This window comes from Tenrec ecaudatus, chromosome 3 (assembly GCF_050624435.1).
Source record: "Tenrec ecaudatus isolate mTenEca1 chromosome 3, mTenEca1.hap1, whole genome shotgun sequence".
Lineage (NCBI taxonomy): Eukaryota > Metazoa > Chordata > Mammalia > Afrosoricida > Tenrecidae > Tenrec > Tenrec ecaudatus.
In genome coordinates this window covers 22,641,504-22,660,755 of record NC_134532.1, presented here as the reverse complement: position 1 = coordinate 22,660,755, position 19,252 = coordinate 22,641,504, and the positions used below count along the sequence as shown (strand labels likewise).

Sequence of the window (19,252 nt, the reverse complement as noted above, 5' to 3'; positions counted from 1 at the left end):
TGTCCTGATAGTCAGTTTCCAAGGTCTTTGCTCATCTCCCTGAATGATGGAATTCACTGGGAAAGTAACTGTTCATAATTGTATTAGAACTTAAGTTCTGAGTACTCCAACTTAACAAAAGGCTCGTGTCGTGGTGGTTACAGATTGGGCTGCTAACTGCAAGGTCCGTGGTTCAAGATTCTAAGTCACACTTGGGGTGAAAGATCGGGTATCTACACTTATAAAGATTTACAGTCTTGGAAACCCACAAAAGCAGTTTCATCTTCTCCTAAAGGGCTGCTATAATTGGAAAACACTCGATGGCAGTGAGTTGGGTTTTAGGTTTGGGTTGCTGATGACAGTGACAACTCAGTGTCTATTAGTTATGTCCCCACTTTGATTTAGCCACCATCAAATTCTCTGTGATCATTAACCAAGCAGGTAGGTCATTTTCCCCTGGGGGAGAATGCCTTAGAAGTAGATTGCCTGCACTCATTTCCAGCCAGCCCCTCTCCACTTGCCTGCCTAGGTGTATCCTTGACGGAGGTCAACGTCCTGAGGACAGAACAGGGGCCATTGTCAGGAGTCTTGCCTTCACGGGGTTTTTTATAAAGGCCCTGGGCCTATCTTGTAACTCCCTCTATCTAATAATGTGCATGCCTAATCATTCCTGCTGCTGCAGTCCCATCCGTACCTGTGATGTATTAATCTGGCACCAATTGTGATCTGTGGCATGCCTTATGTTCTATGCCCTGTTTATTCAGGGTCCTCACTGAATCCTCAGTTGTTATTTTGACTTCGTGCTAATGGTGTGTGTGGGTGCGTGTGCACACGCATCTTTTATTATATCTTAAGTTTAATAAATGTTCTCCTTAAATTATATTTGACATATGGTTCACTTTTCTACTCTAACACACAATTTAGGATCACAAATAACTCAAGGTACAGTTCTCCTTTCGGACAGCATCTTGGCAGACATCTCTGCACGTAAGGGCAGGTCCTGCAGCTTTTTGGCTTCTGTCCTGAATGGGGAAAAGTTACAAAGGTCTTTTAGCTCTGCGGATAGATGCTCACTCTGCCCCTTAGCCTCAGACCAAACACACTCAGCTCTGTGTAGGTTGGCAAATCTAGTTCCCCCAATAAATACCCAGATGTACACCACTTCACCTACTAACCTCCTGCCCAAATGCACTCAGCTCTCTTGTTCGGTGGTCTGGGAATCCAACTGTTCTGTCTCAGTCTCTTGGTTCTGCTGCCACCGTGTCTCTGTTGCTGCTTCTCCCCATAATTTTCTCTCTTGTGTCACAGCTCTCTGTCTTCTGGATTGAAGAGTTTCAATGCAAGAATCTAGGATATGCCCTCCCCGCCCCCCGCAAGCTGCCATGTTTTCAGGCCGTGTCTCGCTTAGTCTTCCCCTATAAGGAAATGGCTGGGGAGCTCCAGGAAATGCAAATGAACCGGGCTGATGAGTCAAGGCAACGGGGTAAACCAGAGCAGCTCTGCGTAGGGTGGGAAGGCCATGGTGTCCACTAGTGACTGGCTGTTGGGGTGAATGTAATGCTGGTGATGGCCTACGGGAGCCTGGTATTTGTACTACTATTTATTTTTGTGAAGAGGCAAATCATGTTCTTTGCAATGAGATCTCGGAGGAGCCCTCATGTCCCTGTGGGGAACCCTCATGCCCCCAACGATCTGAAAGAAGAGATTGATATTCAACTATCCAGAGTTCAGGATCACAAGTAGGAACCCCAGCTCCTTGCAGATGATTATGCCAGACTGCCACAGCTGGAAACCCAGGGAAATCAAAACTGCTACAATTGTCTGTACAAGATGAAAGCTCTGGACGCCATTCATGTCTCCTGGATCCCATTTCCCACTGAAGGCTGGCATCGTCATCCCCTAATAGGCAGAAATTTCCATTCCTACCTGCTCCATCTTCGGAATGCTACTACTCCTTTCAAGGGTGTGTGCAAGGCCCTCATTGATCTCCTGCTGCATGGCTATGAGGCAGCCTGCTATGGGCTTAGAGGTCTTTGGCCAGAGTGAGTATACCTACGCTCTCAGGAGGCCCTGACTGAACTGGCCACTGCGGTCAAAACACAAAGTGGGAGCTCTCAGCGACACCACCAGTCAGCAGCCAAAGACCTTACCCAATCTCCTGAAGTCTCCCAACGACCTTCCAGGTGACATACCTCCCCTCCAGTCAGAAGAGTAAACCTGCCAAGCATTTCCTCGAATTGAAGAGCTTTAAGGACAATTGTAATACCCTGGGGAGTACTCTGATGGACCTGACAGACTCGCTGGAGATGAGCCAGGACTGGAGTGTGCTTGCCAGGCAATCCTCAGGTTAGCTGGCTGGTGGGCCTGCACCCTTGCCCGACGCTCCCGATGTGTGCAAGATCATGCCTGGAAGACCTTGGGGGATATTTCTGAACAACAATTAAAACTATTTTCCCCAAAAGCAAAAAAAAAAAAAAAAAGAATCTAGGATCCAGACTCTTCTTTTTTGATGGTAGTGAAATCCCAAGTTCTGTTTCTGAAATGGCTCAGTTAAACCTAACTAGATGTCCAATGTGACTAATTCCCACGTTAGGCTTTCTTTTTTTAAAAAAAATCGTTTTATTAGGGATTCATACAAATCTTACCGCAATCCATACATACATCAATTGTGTAAAGAACATTTGTACATTCATTGCCCTCCTCATTCTCAAAACATTTGTTCTCCACCTAATACCCTGGCATCAACTCCTCATTTTCCCCTCCCTACCTGCTCTCCCCTTCTTCTTGAACCCTTGCTAATTTATAAATTATTATTTTGTCATATCTTGCCCTGTCTGATATCTCTGTTCACCCCCTTTTCTGCTGTCTATCCCTCAGGGAGAAGGTAATATGTAGATCTTTGTAATTAGTTCTGCATTAGATTTTCAGACATCTAAATGGCGTAGCCACAAGGGTACCAATCTATTGTTGGGCAAGCTGCCCAATCCTCTTAAACCAAATAAGCCAAACTCAATGCTATCAAGTTAACACGGACTCATCGAGAGCTTATATGACAGGGTCGAACTGCCCCTGTGAGTTTCAAAGACTATCTCATTAACAGAGTAGAGAGCCCTGTCACTCTTGGGAGAAGTGCCATCTTTCTCTCAAGGAGAAATATGTCATTTCCAACTGCTGACCTAGCGATTAGCAGCCCAACAGTAATCACTATGCCACCAGGGCTCCTTTGCCTTGTTCACATTGGCGGGCGACAAACCCACATAAATATTTGGAAGGAATTAAGACTGTATATTTGTATAGGCCAACTAACAAACTGTATTAGGTGCTACAAATAATGCTAAATTAATAACATTGTTTATCTTGAGAGTCAAAAGTGCACTCACTATGGGGGATGTATACTTTTTCATTTCATATATATATAAATTTCAATCTAATAGATGCTACATAAGTGTTTATTTTGGAGTCCTGGTTTTCGCATTTATTAAGAATTGGACTGCTAACCTCATGGTCAGTGGTACAAACCCATTAGCTGCCTGTCATGGCTTCAGAGTCTTGGAAACTGTGCAGCAGTTTTATTGTGTCCTATTGGGTGTTTATATGTCTAACTTTACATGATGGTGCATTTTAAAGTGTTTCTAAACTGAAGTGATTGTACAATTTCTAGTTCCTTTAGAAGTTCATAATAGTTTTTTATATAGCCCATTTAAAATGTTTCCAGATGGTTTAATTAATCATCATTTTCAAAGTTCATTGATTTGTCATTCTCCTTGAGAGTCACACAGTAAGGAATTGATAGTTCTGTATGCTGTGAGGTAGGGATCCAGCTTTTTTGTTTCTTCCTCTTGGCATGTATATTTGATTGTCCAATCTGTATTATAAAGTCATCTTTTACTCACATGTTTAAAAATTAAGAGTTTTAGATTTATTGGTCATGGTATAAGCATGTTTTCTATCATTCAATAATGGCAACGTTAACAGTATTGGGGACTTTGTGTAAGAAGGGGGACAGAACAGTAGCAGTATCTGGACCTACAGGTTCTGTGATACTCTCATTGTATTCTCTCATCAGCCTGCAACTTGTGCATCAATAGCAGCACAGAAGAAAGTGCCTGGTTTGGGTATTATTATTTCAAGGATGTCCCCATGAGAGGTTGAAATTTGTGAGCATCATTGGAACTGATACAGTTAAGACAAACATAGAGCATCCCAGTTGCCGGCAGTGTCTAAGGACTAAAGTAAATGACCAAAGCTCAGGTGATTTTGATGTATATTTTCTATATTTCCTACTTGACTTGTAGAAGCCTGTATAACACTGATTCAGTTCATTGGAAAAGTGGGAATTTGGAATTGTAGAAGCTATAGCTAAGCTCAGATTCTGACTTCAACATTGGGTAGGAGAAGATTAGGAATATGTATATTGATCATATACATATTGCCTATGTATTGACATTGAACTAAACTATTGACATTGAACATAATACATCATCGAGGGTACTTTGGATGACATTATCTTTCAACTTATTCTATGGCCAACCCATGAGAATCATTCAAATGATATACTCTGCCTAGTTTTTTTAAGTAATTTTATTGGGGGATCGTGCAACTCATCACAATCCATACATACATCTATTGTGTCAAGCACCTTTATATATTTGTTGCCATCATCATTCTCAAAACATTTTCTTTCCACTTGAGCCCTTGATATTAGTTCCTCATTATTTTCCTCCCTCCTTCACCCTCCCTCACTAACCCTTGATAATATATAAATTATTATTTTTTCATGTCTTACACTGTCAGATGTCTCCCTTCACCCATTTTGCTGTTGTCCGTCCCTCAGGGAGGTGCTTTTATGTAGATCATTGTGATATGTTCCCCTACTTTTCCCTTCCCCTCTTGGTATCTCTACTCTCATTATTGGTCCTGAGGAGTTTATCTATCCTGGATTCCCTGTGTTTCCAGCTCTTATCCACCCCAGTGTACATTTTCTGATCTATCTGGATTTGTAAGGGTGAACTGGGATCATGATAGTGGCGGGGAGGATGCATTAAAGAAATAGAAGGAAGTTATAGGTTTCATTGGTGCTATATTGCACCATGACTGGCTCTTCTCCTTCCCATAACCCTTCTGTAAGGGGATGTCCAGTTGCCTACAGATGGGCTTTCAGTCTCCACTCTGCACTCCCCCAAATTCACAATGATAGGATTTTTTGTTCGTTGATGCCTAATACCTGATCCCTTTGACACCTCATGATCACAGAGGCTGAGCTTCTTCCTTGTGGGCTTTGTTGTTTCTCAGCTACATGCCTGCTTGTTTATCTTCAAGCCTTTAACATCCCAGGTATTATATCTTTTTATAGCCAGGCACCATCAACTTAATTCACCACATTTGCTTGTGCACCCGCTCTGCCTTCAGCGATCCTGTTGGGAAGGTGAGCATCATGGAATTCCAGGTTAATAGAAAAAAGTGTTCTTGCATTGAGGGAGAACTTGTGTGGAGGCTCAATGTCCATCTGCAACCTTAATACGAGAACATATAAATAAATGCACATAGATCTATTTCCCCATCATCATATATAAATATATTTATTTGTACATGCCTATATTTAGACCTCTATCAATGCCCTTTGCCTCCTAGTTCCTTCCTTTATTTCCTTTTACTTTCCTCTTGTTCCACTATCACATTCAGCCTTCATTTGGGTTTCAGTAATTCCTCTCGGTTACATTGCCCTTGATCAAGCCCTACTAGCCCTCCTCAACATCAACTTTGGATCACGTGTTTCCTTGTCCCTGGATTTGCTAACACCCTCTTCCTTTCCCCCTGCCACCCCATGCCACCCCCCCCAACAGTTGACCCATTGTTTTCTCCTCCAGATTGTTTATCCTGCCTATCTATATAGAACTGAAGAGATAATAATATACACAGAAAAAAAGACAGAGCAAAACAAAGCAACAAAATAAAATAAAACAATAACAACAAAAAGAAAAGCTTGTAAATAGTTCAAGGTCTGATTGTTGACCTTTAGTAGTGCTTTCTAGTTGAGTCTGATGGGGTTACATGGCCTGGATCCAAAGTCTACTTTTGGTATTCCCTGGGGACTTTGTTGCTCTGTTCCCCTTGGTGTTCTGTTTCATGCCCGTAGTGTTTCACCTCAGTGTGGTGGGGTCAGATTTGGTGCAATTCCTGCACTGTCTCCAGTGTTTTTCATCATAGCACTATGGGTCAGTGAGTGACCTTGTGTCTCCTACTGTGGCCAACCCTATGTTTCTCTCTGTGCTTTGACTGCTCTGTGCGGGAATATCATCCTCAAGACTTGGTGGGCCAGAATGTATTCCGCTCTCTCTTCCTCTCCCTTTATTTGCTCCTGTGTGCTCTGATAATGATATGACCCTTGCCCTGAGGTATAGCTTCAATGCTGTCCTCTTAAGTGAATTCTTTTGCGGGAGGAGGGACAGTCCCCATAGTTGGGATTGGTTTGGCCCCTCAGACCTCCCTATTGGCTCCCTGCTTCATGCTGGTATGTTTCATTCACATCTTGGTGCACTGGGTTGAAGTCTGGTCCCTTTTTCTCTGTGGAGATATAAACAATACCTTCCCCTTGGGTGGGTTAGTGCCCTATTCCCCTGCTACTCATGTCTTTTTATTTCTCCCCCTCCCCCTCCTCTTTAGTTGCCTTCCATATGTATCCCTGGATGATTTTGGTCTGGCCCCTGCCATACTACCTGGACTTCACCCCAGGAATGTTTGTATATAGTAGCTTTTCCCCCTATAACTCTTTTGCACTTTTAAGCTTACCTCAACAGACTTATGTTTTACTTGTCCTTTTGTGCTTGGTTTACTTCACTTAGCAAAATTTCCTCCTGTTCTTCCCATTCGGTAATGTCCTTCATGTGTTCATCACTGCTTTGGGGGATGTGTAGTACTCCATTGTATGTATGTACCACAGTTTTTTAATCCATTCATCTGTTGGTGGAAATTTGAGTTGTTTCCAACTCCTTGATTTTGCCTAGTTTTTAAGAAATAAGATCACCTTTTTAGGACAGTTTAATCTTCCGTGGGATTTTTGTTTGGTTAAGTATCTTTAATGCTTCTTTCTGAAAGTGATATGTTACATATCCTCCCAAACAGCCACATTCTCATTAATGCATCTAAAATGGGCCTTGTAGCCATAGAAGCTTAAAAATGGGTGACGTCTCACTTCCTCTAACTATAGAAGTAGGAGGGACAATCACCCATCAACATCAGTCCTGATTTATGTGAGGCAGAGCTTAAACATACCTGTGCCCTCCAATAGTTTTCCAGTTCTGACACTAGTATCTTTCCAACAGTCCTAAGGGTGTGCAACAGAGCAGCAAGGGGAACAGAGCAGTCCTACTCAGGTCATTAATTTTTTGCAGTGGCCATGTACAAATTACAGTCCAGAGTCACAGGTAAAAATTTTATTCTGTAACAGAATGTAATTTGGTATCAGAATCTGTAGGCTATGCGTTGGCATTCATATTAAAGAACCATGTAGGCAAATTTTCTCTTCTTGAGGACAGGCCTGTTCTCTCTGTCCCTTCCAGACATTTAGCCCCCTCAAGGAAGACTCATTTCACAATTCCATCTCTCTAGGCTCCTCTCCACTCCTTGAGGTATATCCTCCTCTTGATCTTGCCTGCCCTACCCATATCATGGCTGAAAAGCCCTTTCTGGATCTGTCACAATTGGCTCTGTCACTGTGTCCCTTCTTCCCTCGGCATTATTGCTATTGGTACAGCTCTTGACTCATGAATATTACAGTGCATTGTGCAGGAGCAGCAGTAGACCGGTCCCTAGGAGGTAGAGGTTCACGATGTTCCTTGATTTGCTCTGCAGTATCTCACAAAACTAAATAGCTATCAGGTAAATAACTCTTCAGGATGTGGAAGCTGGTGAATCTCAAATGTCAGGCAGCAAACTGTTGGCTCATGGAGTGGAGGAAGCTCTCAAATCAGGTCACACAGGCAGCTCACAGTTGAAGGGATGTCATGGAAATGGCTCCTGAATGTCTGCAAGCTGGCAAATCCCTAATCTATGGGTTCATTCTGAACTATGTGGCTGCAGGGGCTAACAAAACCTAATCAACAGTTCAGATAACAGGCCAGTGTCCCACTGTCTCCTCTGAACAATACCTGCAGGCAGTTCTCTCTCTTGATATGATGGCTTCTTGGTTCAACCTAGCACCTTCACTGCTTAGGCCAGATTAGGAGGAGCCCCTTAGAGAGCATGTGATGAAAGAAGGCAGGTGCAAGAGGACCTTTTATTTAAAGTTAAGTCAATACTGCTCGAAGGTGGCTGAGAAGAATTTGTCCTAAGATTGACAAGAAGAGCTTATCCTAAGGTGGTTTCTAAGAGTTTCCCCGCACTCAGGAAGGGAGATAAACCCTATGAACTTTCTGTTTAGGGATCTGAGTTATAGCTTCTTATTCCTGATCCAAGGTTTTACTTTGTTCATTAATAGGCCACTTTGATCTATGAGTTTTGTGTGGCCATAGCCATGGATTATCAAACCCACAAGTGAGACAAAGAGTGGTGTGGGAGGAATGACTTATGTAAGAATTGACCAAAAATGTTGGACAGCTGAGCTCTGTTTGACCTCCCCCATCTGCACTGTTCCTGATAGCGGGTGCCACTGAAGGTACCGAGCCTCGTACGCTGGTGATGCTGCTAGGACTCCACATTCCATTTCACAATGTACTGTAAACTTGTTTGTTAATATAAACAGGTGTTTATCTACTTTGTGTGAGTATAAATCAGCTACTTCTGGCTCATTCAGCTCATTTCACTGGTACTCAAAATTCTAATTTTATGAGTGGGTGGATTACTTTGGTGGTACAGAGGTCCCCAACACTCGAACCTTAGGAGTGACATTGCAATTGTGGCAAATATTAAAAGACAGAGAGCAGACAGCCGGACACAGGGGCTCCCTTCCCATGCCAGGACTGAGAGAGTGAATGTATTTTCCAGTGGGCATATATAATGGAGCTTACAGATCATTCATAAGGCACCCACCTCATGCACTTAGCATATACATAGTCAATGGGTAATATAAGTGAGTAACGCGACAAGCAATGAGGTGAGTCACTATCTTGACCTAATGCTGCTTGACTTCAAACCTGCCCTGAGCCCTCCCCAGGCATTTGCTACATTTTATAGTGGACTGGCTACAGAACCTGATTATTCTAATTTACCGATAACCTTCAAGCACAGTGAAGCAGCTAGGCAGAGAAATGATTCTTCTACTACTGTGTTTCAACCAAAAATAAGACACTGTTTTATATTTATTTTTCCTCAAGAAGACACACTATGGCTGATTTCCAGGGGATGTCTTATTTTTATTAAGTATGGCACAACAATCTACATTTATTCAAATATAGTTAAGTCACCTTATTGTGGAACATCAACCCTCAGTGCTGAGTAAAATGGCAGCCACAGCTTTACTTCTTCCCCCTGAAGACACCATACCTAAAGCAGAGCGCCCTGCTCCTCACTTCACTAAGGAGACTTTTACATTCACTGTCTATGTCTCCCTCTCTGCCTCAGCTTGCAGCACGCACAGAACAACCGGGACCTGACAGTGGGGCGCTATCAGGTTGATGGGACTGCCCACACCCCTCCCATCATCTCCGAGATAGCAGCTGTCACGATGGGGCAGGTGAGAAAGGCTGTCCATCTTTGTTCCCTCTCTGTGGCGGTATGCTGCATAGCCATTCCTGTCACTGTCTTATTTTCGGAATATGACTTATCTTGCACAATTGCTTGGATAACCTGCTATGGCTTATTTTATGGGTCTGTCTTATTTTCGGGGGAACACAGTATGATAGCTCCTATAAGACTGCTCCTTCATGGAGAGCTATTGTTGGTTGTACATTATTTGGCCTGGAGAACATGTATTTGAAAACATTCCTTTCTCAGAACAATAGAGATCTTTCTGAAAATAGAGCTAGTTTTCCGTCCCCATGGTTGCCAATGTAGAAATAAGGTCAAATACTTTCCACCAAGTTCTCAGTTTAGTTCACATTATGGAATGTACAGTTTTCATTACTGTTTTGCTTTCTTTACTGTAAGATATTTTTTAAAAATCTTCAAATGAAAAATACATCGTTAAATAGACTCCCCTTACTACAGGAATCACTGACATTCAATGATGTGGCTATAAAGTTCACCTGGGAGGAATGGCAGCTCCTGAACCCTGCTCAGAAGACCCTATATCAGGATGTGATGTTGGAGAACTATCACAACCTGGTTTCCATTGGTGAGGAGAATTCTCAAGTCATTGACCTTGTCACTGGCTTTTCCTAACTTATGTGTTAAAATCTTTGCAGTTTCTGTGGTGTTCTCGAAGAGGTAGATTCCCATTGTATTCTCTGGTACTAGGTTAATGGGTAAGGTCGTCTACTCTTGAGAAAACACCTTTTACTTTTTTTCCTTTGAACATGATTTTCCTAGAAATACAACAATCTGCATACTTTACAAACCTTAGGTTAAATTTGGTGTGTCTAAGATTATGTAATTCTTATGAACAGGTAATCTAATTGTCACCTCAGGTGCTTCCTCTCAATAGGAACAAGGAGAAATGGGGTTGTTTTTAGAGACAAGCTGTATGGAAATTTTTCAGGTGTGTGGTCAACATAGCTTAAGGGGAATTGGCCTGGGAGGTTGATTCAACTGTTAGAAGGCCTCACATCCGTCATAGGTGTCGGGTAATACATAAAAGTGTGTGTTCCTTCGAATGTGAGACCTCACTTTTCCTACCAGTTGCAAGAAGTACTCCTGTAGCTCTTCTGAGATTAGATTTTTAGATGTCCATTTATTTGATTTACATTATTATATGTCTGTGTCTATAATTTTCTTTAAGGTTGTCAAAACTTTCCCCTTTATATGCTTGTACCTTACTATGAAAGTCCATCTTGCAAGCCTCTCTCCAAACAGAGAACTTGGAGTACATAATTGTCCCCAGAATACAACACATTCCTCTACTATTGTGCAAGCATGGATCTTAAGCTCCGGCCATAAATAGGTCTCCATTGTGTTTCCTTAGCTTTCCCCCTTGGAGTGTCTCTATTTTTGTTATTATTTCACAACTCATTTTGCTACTGTTATGAATTGGGTGACCCCTGTGAAAGGGTCCTTTGATCCCCAAAGGGGTCATAACCCACAAGTTGAGAAACACTACTCTAAAGGTATTGGTTTCCATTTTCTCATTTTTTCTCCTCTCTAAAGTTTTCTTCATTCTAGTGACATAAGTTCTTTCTGTTTTCTAATAGAGATGATCAAATTGCCTTCTCTGTTGGAATTGTTTAACAGACATATTTTTCCATATTTTATTCTTTTTGGTGAAATACGTGTGTGACTTCTGTTATTTTCAGGTATCTAAGATCATCTTCCCAGCAAGAAAATTATCCGCTTGGGATATTCTTTAGCACTGTACCTTCAATTTTTTTCTACTTGTAAGATTTAAAAAAAATCATTTTACTGGGGGCTCGTACAACTCTTATCACAATCCATACACCCATCAATTGTGTAAAGCACATTTGTACATTTGTTGCCCTCATCATTCTCAAAACATTTGCTCTCCACTTAAGCCCTTGGCATCAGGTCCTCATTTTTCTCTCCCTCACCGCTCCTCCCTCTCTCATGAACACTGGATAATTTATAAATTATTATTTTGTCATATCTTACACTGTCTGACGTCTCCCTTCACCCACTTTTCTGTTGTCCGTCCCCATATGTAAATCCTTGTAATAGGTTCCCCCTCTCTACCCCACCCTCCCTCTGGCTTCCTGGTATTGCCACACTCACTGTGGTCCTAAAATGATCATCCAACCTGGATTCCCTCTGCTTCCAGTTCCTATCTGTACCATTGGACATCCTCTGGTCTAGCTGGGTTTGTAAGGTAAAATTTGGATCATGATGGGGAGTGGGGTATGTTGTATGTTTCATCATTGCTACACTGCACCCTGACTGGCTCTCTTCACCGCCACCCTTCCTTAAGTGGATGCCCAATTGCCTCCAGATGGACTTTGGGTCTCCACTCCGCAAACCCCCTCATTCACAATGATATGATTTTTTGTTCTGATGATGCCTGATACCTGATACCTTTGATATCTCATGATCAAACTGGCTGCTGTGCTCCCTCCATGCAGGCTTTGTTACTTCTGATCTAGATGGCTAATTTTTTTTAAGTTGCCTGTTCCTCCAATAACTTTTTAAGTGGAAAGGACATTATTAACATCCTGCTTTCTTTTTTCCTTTCTTTCTAATTTTTTTTTCATTAAACGCATGTCTGATGTATATTCCTTATTATGCAGTATGCCTTCTTAAGCCCACACCCACACCTTCTTAACAGGTCCAAAACCTGAATGATGCTTTGCTGCTTCTATAGAACATTTGGGCTGTATATTCCAACACTGATTTTTTTGTTATTGAAATAGTGCATAGTATATTCAATATTGCTGTCTTTGTTTTCTGTCCTTTTATTAGTCTATTGGTTTCCATGTGTATGATGATCTGGTCTTCAGTCATTAGTGTTCACTCATCAGTCTTCAAATCCTCAAGTTTATTCTTTAGATAATCTCTATGCTCTCTGATCTAAATCCTTTGGCCAGCTTTAACTTACATTTGAGGAACTGATGATCTGTTCCACAGAAAACCCCTGGCCTTGTTTTGATTAATGAACTTCTCCATCATTTCTTTCCATAGATGTGGTTGATTTGATTTTCATTTGTTTGATTTAGAAAGATCTATATGTATAGTCTCCATTTCTGTTTCTAATAAGGAATTTGTTGTGAAATCATTAGTCTCAAAATTTTATCAGTTAATTTGTGTGTCATTTCTGTCACTAAAGCCACATTTTCCAATTACTGTTATTGTTCCCAAATTTTACATTCATCGGTGCACATGATTGTATGGTTGATCAGTGTCAGGTTGCAAAAGTTTTGGAAAATTTTGAATATATATCTTTTTAATCATTTTATTTGGAGATTTCACAGTTATCTTAACATTCCATAGTTCAGTCACATGGAACAGTACTGTACAATTGCCACCACAGTTCCAAAACATTTTCTTCTTGAACTCCTTGATATCAGCTACCCTTTATCCTCTCCCTCCACCACCCTCAATTTCTTTATTGTGAAAAACAGAACCTGGATGAAAGTATAAAGCAGCCTTATCTCTATAGTCCTTGCCACAGGGCTTGAAAGAACAGTACTAGTGTTAGAAGAAAACCTCCACAAGCAGCAAGGATAAAGCTAGAGCTGATAACGCACAATCTCCAGATAGTTTTCTTCCCAACTACCCTTCCTCCATTAAAGATGTTCGTATACAGCTCCTACAGGTGGCTGACTTCTTGCTTCTCACCTAAAGATGCCTAACTTTAAAAGCAATTAGCTTCCTTTTGTTGCTATCACTCAAGGAACCAACTATCCATTTGTCTCTTAAATGCCTTCTGGAAGGGTCCTAAGGGATGGTTGTGTAATTGAAGGGCAGAAATAAAAAAGGCAGACAGGAGTATTTAGGCATTCACCTCTTCTTGGATGCCAAGTCTGAGCAGGAGAGAGAATGTATTCTTTCACCAATTTACCATATATACTCCTGTATACGCCGAGTTGTTCAGCACTTTTTAAATGCAGATTTGTGGTAAAATGCAGTTTTTGTAATATTTGGGTTGGCTTATACTCGAGTATATATGGTATAAAGTCTCAGGGCATGCAGGCACATACCCCCTCCCACCACCACACAGACACCTATGTACCAAACAAGGTAGGCAGTGCCTTTAACCTGGAGGGCCCTGAACTATTTGGGTGAGCAACTTAAGACCAGTGCTGAGGGCAGGTGGGGGGAATAACTGTCATCTGAGCAGGGTGGCCAATAACAACAGGTCTGCTCTTATAGCTAAAGCTGGTGGCAGCTAGTAATTAGCCATGTGCTTGTATGAGGTATCATTAAGGTCACACTATAGTAAGGGGATATTGTGGAGATGGTTTTTAATTCAGAGAATGTGACTGGGACTCTTTTCCAACTTACAAATGTGCATGCCTCACTCTTCCCAGATACTAGGCCTTGCAATCTTCTTTAATTCTGAGAACAAAGAATTTGTCTACATCCACCCTCTTCTTGGTCCTCAGTTTCCCACAGCCTGGTACTTATCATGAAGTGTTCTAAAAGAAATCAGGATATTCACACATTCATACTTGTTCATTCTGTAGTATCTGTGCCTTCTGGAGGCTTCCACCACTTGCAGCTATATACATTCACTCTTACATGACCTTATTTTTGCTGTCTGCTTTTTCTTCTTTAATTGCACATGCTACTCCTACGGGCCGGTTTTGCTTTGGGGCTAAATCTACATTTATGTTTGCTTTAACAGTAAGTGCACAAATTAAAGTAACACTTGTGGCTGGTCTTACCTGCATGCATATGAATATTAACCTACCACTGACAGAACTATACTTCAGAGAAGATCTTGAATGTACTTTTGATGATCAATATGACACCAGTATTTTCAATTTGTCAATCTCAGCCTTATAAACCATTTGATTATCTAATTTAAAATAGCCAGTACCAGTCTATTAAAGTTTAATAAGCCATATACCATCAATATTTAAACATTCCATTTTGTTTTGAACACTTGCAATTGTTCTTGATAATACTTCATATATTCTGTCTTCCAATTATTAGAGGATGTATGCAGCTATTTTTTCTTATTTTCAGTCATGACTTGTCAACCACTTAATGTCCCCAAACTTCTCCTCCATCCACATCATCACTGTTGACTGTACTTTGAAGATTTAGTACTTGTTCAGTGTTACTTCATTGCCATTAAACCTGAGGTGTTCTTGTTCCAGAAGTAGATCACCAGGTCTTCCTCCCAGTCCCTATTTCTGGAGAATCCACTAAGACCTGTGCGCCGTGGGTGGTCCTGCTTTTATTTGAAACACTGGGTGGCAGTGCTTCTGACATCACAGCAACCTTCAAGCTACCGGACAACACTGGAAGATGGGTGGTATAAGCTAGAATACAGGCTCCATAAACTAGAGAATATGTTTCTGTGCCATGGTGCTTTCATATATACCTGTAAACATGATTTTCTCCCAGGTAGAACATTCTGCATTTTTCATATTCCGAACTTTATCTAGTACTTAGTTGTATCTCAGTAAAGATTGATGGAATGAATTCATCTGTCATCTATCAACTGAAGTTAGCAAGCCTTACCACTACTTTGGCCTATTGGTCTCAATGTTTTGTTTATATTACATTTGTTGTATATTTCATGGCTTTATTTAAGTAAATACCAAATCTGTGTGCATTCATTATTTTCTTATCCAACCTTGTTTCTATAATAAATGTTTTGATCCTTGGGATTCTTTACACGATTGTATTACTTCCAGTGGGCAATAAATTTTAAGCATAGTCTTTTATTTACATTCATGTAAGAGGGTTGTCACTAAAGATTTACCTTGTATCAATGCTTATTTTAAGAGGTCCATGATGGAAAGATTCAATGTTCTCTTCTTTTATAGAAATCCAGAAAGATGGTGATCATATGCTCGAACACTTGCAACAGGAAAGATATAAGGACAGAACAGAACAATGCTATAAATTTAATACATTCGAAAGTTTTGTTTCTCAGCACAAAACTAATTTTCCTCTCAAGGAAAATTATGAGATGTTTGATTTTCATGAAGAATTGTAAAATCAGAGTTAATCACTCTGAAATTAAATAAGCACAGAAGCAACAAAATAAAGAAGTTAATTGTGCTCAATGCAGATGAGAAAAATTTTCCCCATGTTGAACAAGAGCAATTTTATACTGAAATGAAACTCCCTGAGTGTGAACAATCCAGATTCATGAAGTCTCAGTGGATTCAGCATCAGGAATCAGATGAAATTGAGAAACCACACACAGGTGATAAATGTGGGATGACCTTCATTGAGGAGCCTTTGCTCTTGGAGCACCAGATCATTGATATAGTAGATAAGATCTATAGATGCAGTCATTGTGGACAAAAATTCAATAAAATATTCAATCTCAATGAACATTATCAAAAAGCTCACGAAGGACAAAAGCCATATAAATGCTTAGAATGTGGCAAAACTTATCATAGGAAATCATACCTCAAGGAACATCAGAAAACTCATGTGGCATGGACTACCTATGTGTGCAATGAATGTGGGAAAGGTTTCACCAGGAAGAGTAATCTCACTGTTCATCAGTGAATTCATACTGGGGAGAAACCCCATGTATGTGGTGAATGTGGAAAAGCCTTTATCAACAGAACTGTTCTCACTGTTCATCAACGAACTCATACTGGAGAGAAACCCCATGTATGTAGTGAATGTGGAAAAGCCTTTATCAGGAAGACTGCTCTCACTGTTCATCAGCGAACACATACTGGAGAGAAACCTCATGTATGTAATGAATGTGGAAAAGCCTTTATCAAGAAGAGTGCTCTCACTGATCATCAGCGAACTCATACTGGAGAGAAACCCCATGTATATAATGAATGTGGGAAAGCTTTTATCAGGAAGAAGGGCCTCACTGATCATCAGCGAACTCATACTGGAGAGAAACCTCATGTATGTAATGAATGTGGAAAAGACTTTTATCAACAGGACTGCTCTCACTGTTCATCAACGAACTCATACTGGAGACAAACCTCATGTATGTGGTGAATGTGGCAAAGGCTTCACAAAGAAAGCAAATCTCAAAATTCATCTACAAATTCATACTGGAGAAAAACCTTATCTATGTGGTACGGGTGGTAAAGTTTTATCCGGATGAATTTCTTTATAGCACATCAGAGATCTCACACAGTAAAGCAGTCCTTTGCATGAATTAAATGTGGAAAATCTTATATGTAGAAGTCAAGTCTCATTAAACATGAGAAAATTCCCAACGAGAAAACTTCTCATTAGGGTTAGTGTAACAAAGCTTTTAAAACAAAGGAAGAGGTGCTCGAGTTTGGCCTGGACCAAGTGTTTGAACAGACAATTGTGATTTACCATGCAGGTACCCATTCTCTGAACTACTGTCCCTCTACTGACATGGCCCATCGGTTTGGGGACAGGGCCTTCCACACCTCCACATGGCCCAAGGGCACCTCAGTTTTCTTCCAGCTATCAGTGCCTGAAAGAGCTGAACCCATTTTTTTCTGGGTCACAGCTATACCAAACAGTAGATTGCCCAATAAGATGCCAGTAGTGCCTGCCCCATTTGCGTGCTCATTGTTAACCCCAGAAACAGCTCCAAAGTACCATAAAATAAGATGATAGAAGATGTATACGAACAATTAATCCTGAGGACCATTGCACGACAGCGAACCTCACCCTCCATGACCCTGAGAGGAGAACTAGACGGTGCCCATCTTCCACTGCTAATTACTCAGAAAGAGATCACAAAATAGGAGCATGAGTTGAGTGGGAGAACACAATGGAACAAAACCCAAAATCATAAAATAGATCCGGCTTACTGGTCTGCTGGAGACTTGGAATTCCCAGACTATGGTCCTTAGTGTCTTCACTCCAGGAAATGTACTCACTCCTCTGACTCATCTTTCAGCTAAACAATATACAGGCTTGGAGGGGAAGAATAACATCTGGGAAGTATACAGTCCTTACAGCAAACAACCATATCAAATCAAAAGGATAGCATTTGGTTATGAATAAAATCTCATAAAAGCAAGAAGGAACTGGAAAGAAGGTTGAATAATGATGGTAAAACAGGGAGGGCGGAAGTGGGAAGAGTGCTGGTACATCTTGGGGACTGCAATCAAGGCATGAATTGTTGAATGGAAAACCAATTTACTGTGTAAAGTTTTAAATCACATTAAAAAAAAGAGAGCTCATGTCACATCAATGATTTCATGTAGGATAGTTACCATGTAGCTGTCATGAGTGTGGGTAAAGATTTATCTGTGTTTCTAAGTTTTCTTGACATGAACACACAATGGAAAGCGCTTTAAATTCAGTCAAGATGGGAAAGCTCTCCACAGGGAGTCATGTGTCATCACATCACACTCATCTCATACAGGAGGAAAGCTCTGGCAACATAGTGACTTGGCATATACCTACTTTGGCTTCTCTCGTGTGTCAGTAAACTACACTAGGATTCTAACTAATGTAGTTCTGGATGGCTGGCCGATAGCCAAAAAGGAGTCATGTGACAATAGGGGATTTGTACAGCCGAGACCATATAAATACAGGGACTGTGGAAGCGCATATGCATTTAGTGACTGGCAGTGCCTCCAGTATTAAATTACATTTTCTTTTATGTTTCCAAAAGCCCATAGGATAAACTCTGATGCAGTAATTGGACAGGAGGGCTGAACAAAATGTCTGCCACATTGTATGACTTCAATGTAAATCCTGCAGGAAATCATATGAATAGAGACTGGGAAAGCCTGATAGACTCATCATGTATGCATACGTACATTGATATCAAGACCAATATCTGATTTTACCTTTGATCTCTAACTACGTTAACCAGAGAAATACTGTGACCATAGAACAGGAATGATCATGGTCTTGCTATCATGCAGACTTCTTGGGAAAGTCAACTATTGCAGATGTAGTTAAGTTAAAATAAACCCTTTATCCTTTTATATCTTTTTGACCCAATTAAAATATATTGTAGTTTTTAATATTCCTTTGTGATTGAGCTTTATCTTTTTGCCTTTGTTGTTCTTTAAAATATATCTCATTATATGAATGCCATGATACCTACTAGTGAGTGGTATTGCTGGATCATATGGGATTTCAAATACTGGTTGCTGTAAGTAGTGCCACATGGTTTTTCACAGTGGCTGTAAGTATTTATGGATCCAAATCCCTCCTATCCTCCAGCATTTGTTTACTTTCTTTGGTTTGGGCTGGAATTGTAGGTGTTAAGTGCTGTCATTGTGGTTTGAATTTACATCTCCCTGAAGGCGACTGATCCTGAGTATTTTTTTAAGTTTGTTAAACATTTGTCCTTCATTTTTGGTGAACAGTCTGTTCATATATTTTTCCTATTTCTTGATTGTGTCTCTTGTTATTTTCTTATTGAGATGTAGAGTTCTGTATATTTTCTTAATTAGCCCTTTGTCTGATGTGTTATTGGTAACAAACATATTCCCAATCTGTGGGCTCTCATTTCACTCTTCTAATTCTGTCTTTTGGCGTGCATAGTAGTGTAATTTCACTTATATCCAATCGGCTTTATTCTAGCTGGTGACCTTTGGGAGGATTGAAGTGTCTCCGAAAATCCCCTAGGCCCCAA

At 40.8% G+C, this 19,252-nt stretch overlaps 1 pseudogene; it reads left to right on the top strand.

Annotated features, from left to right (window-relative positions):
- Window positions 1-1,498: 1,498 nt before the first annotated feature.
- Window positions 1,499-11,417, top strand: LOC142443179 (protein C1orf43 homolog; annotated as a pseudogene).
- Window positions 11,418-19,252: the final 7,835 nt, after the last annotated feature.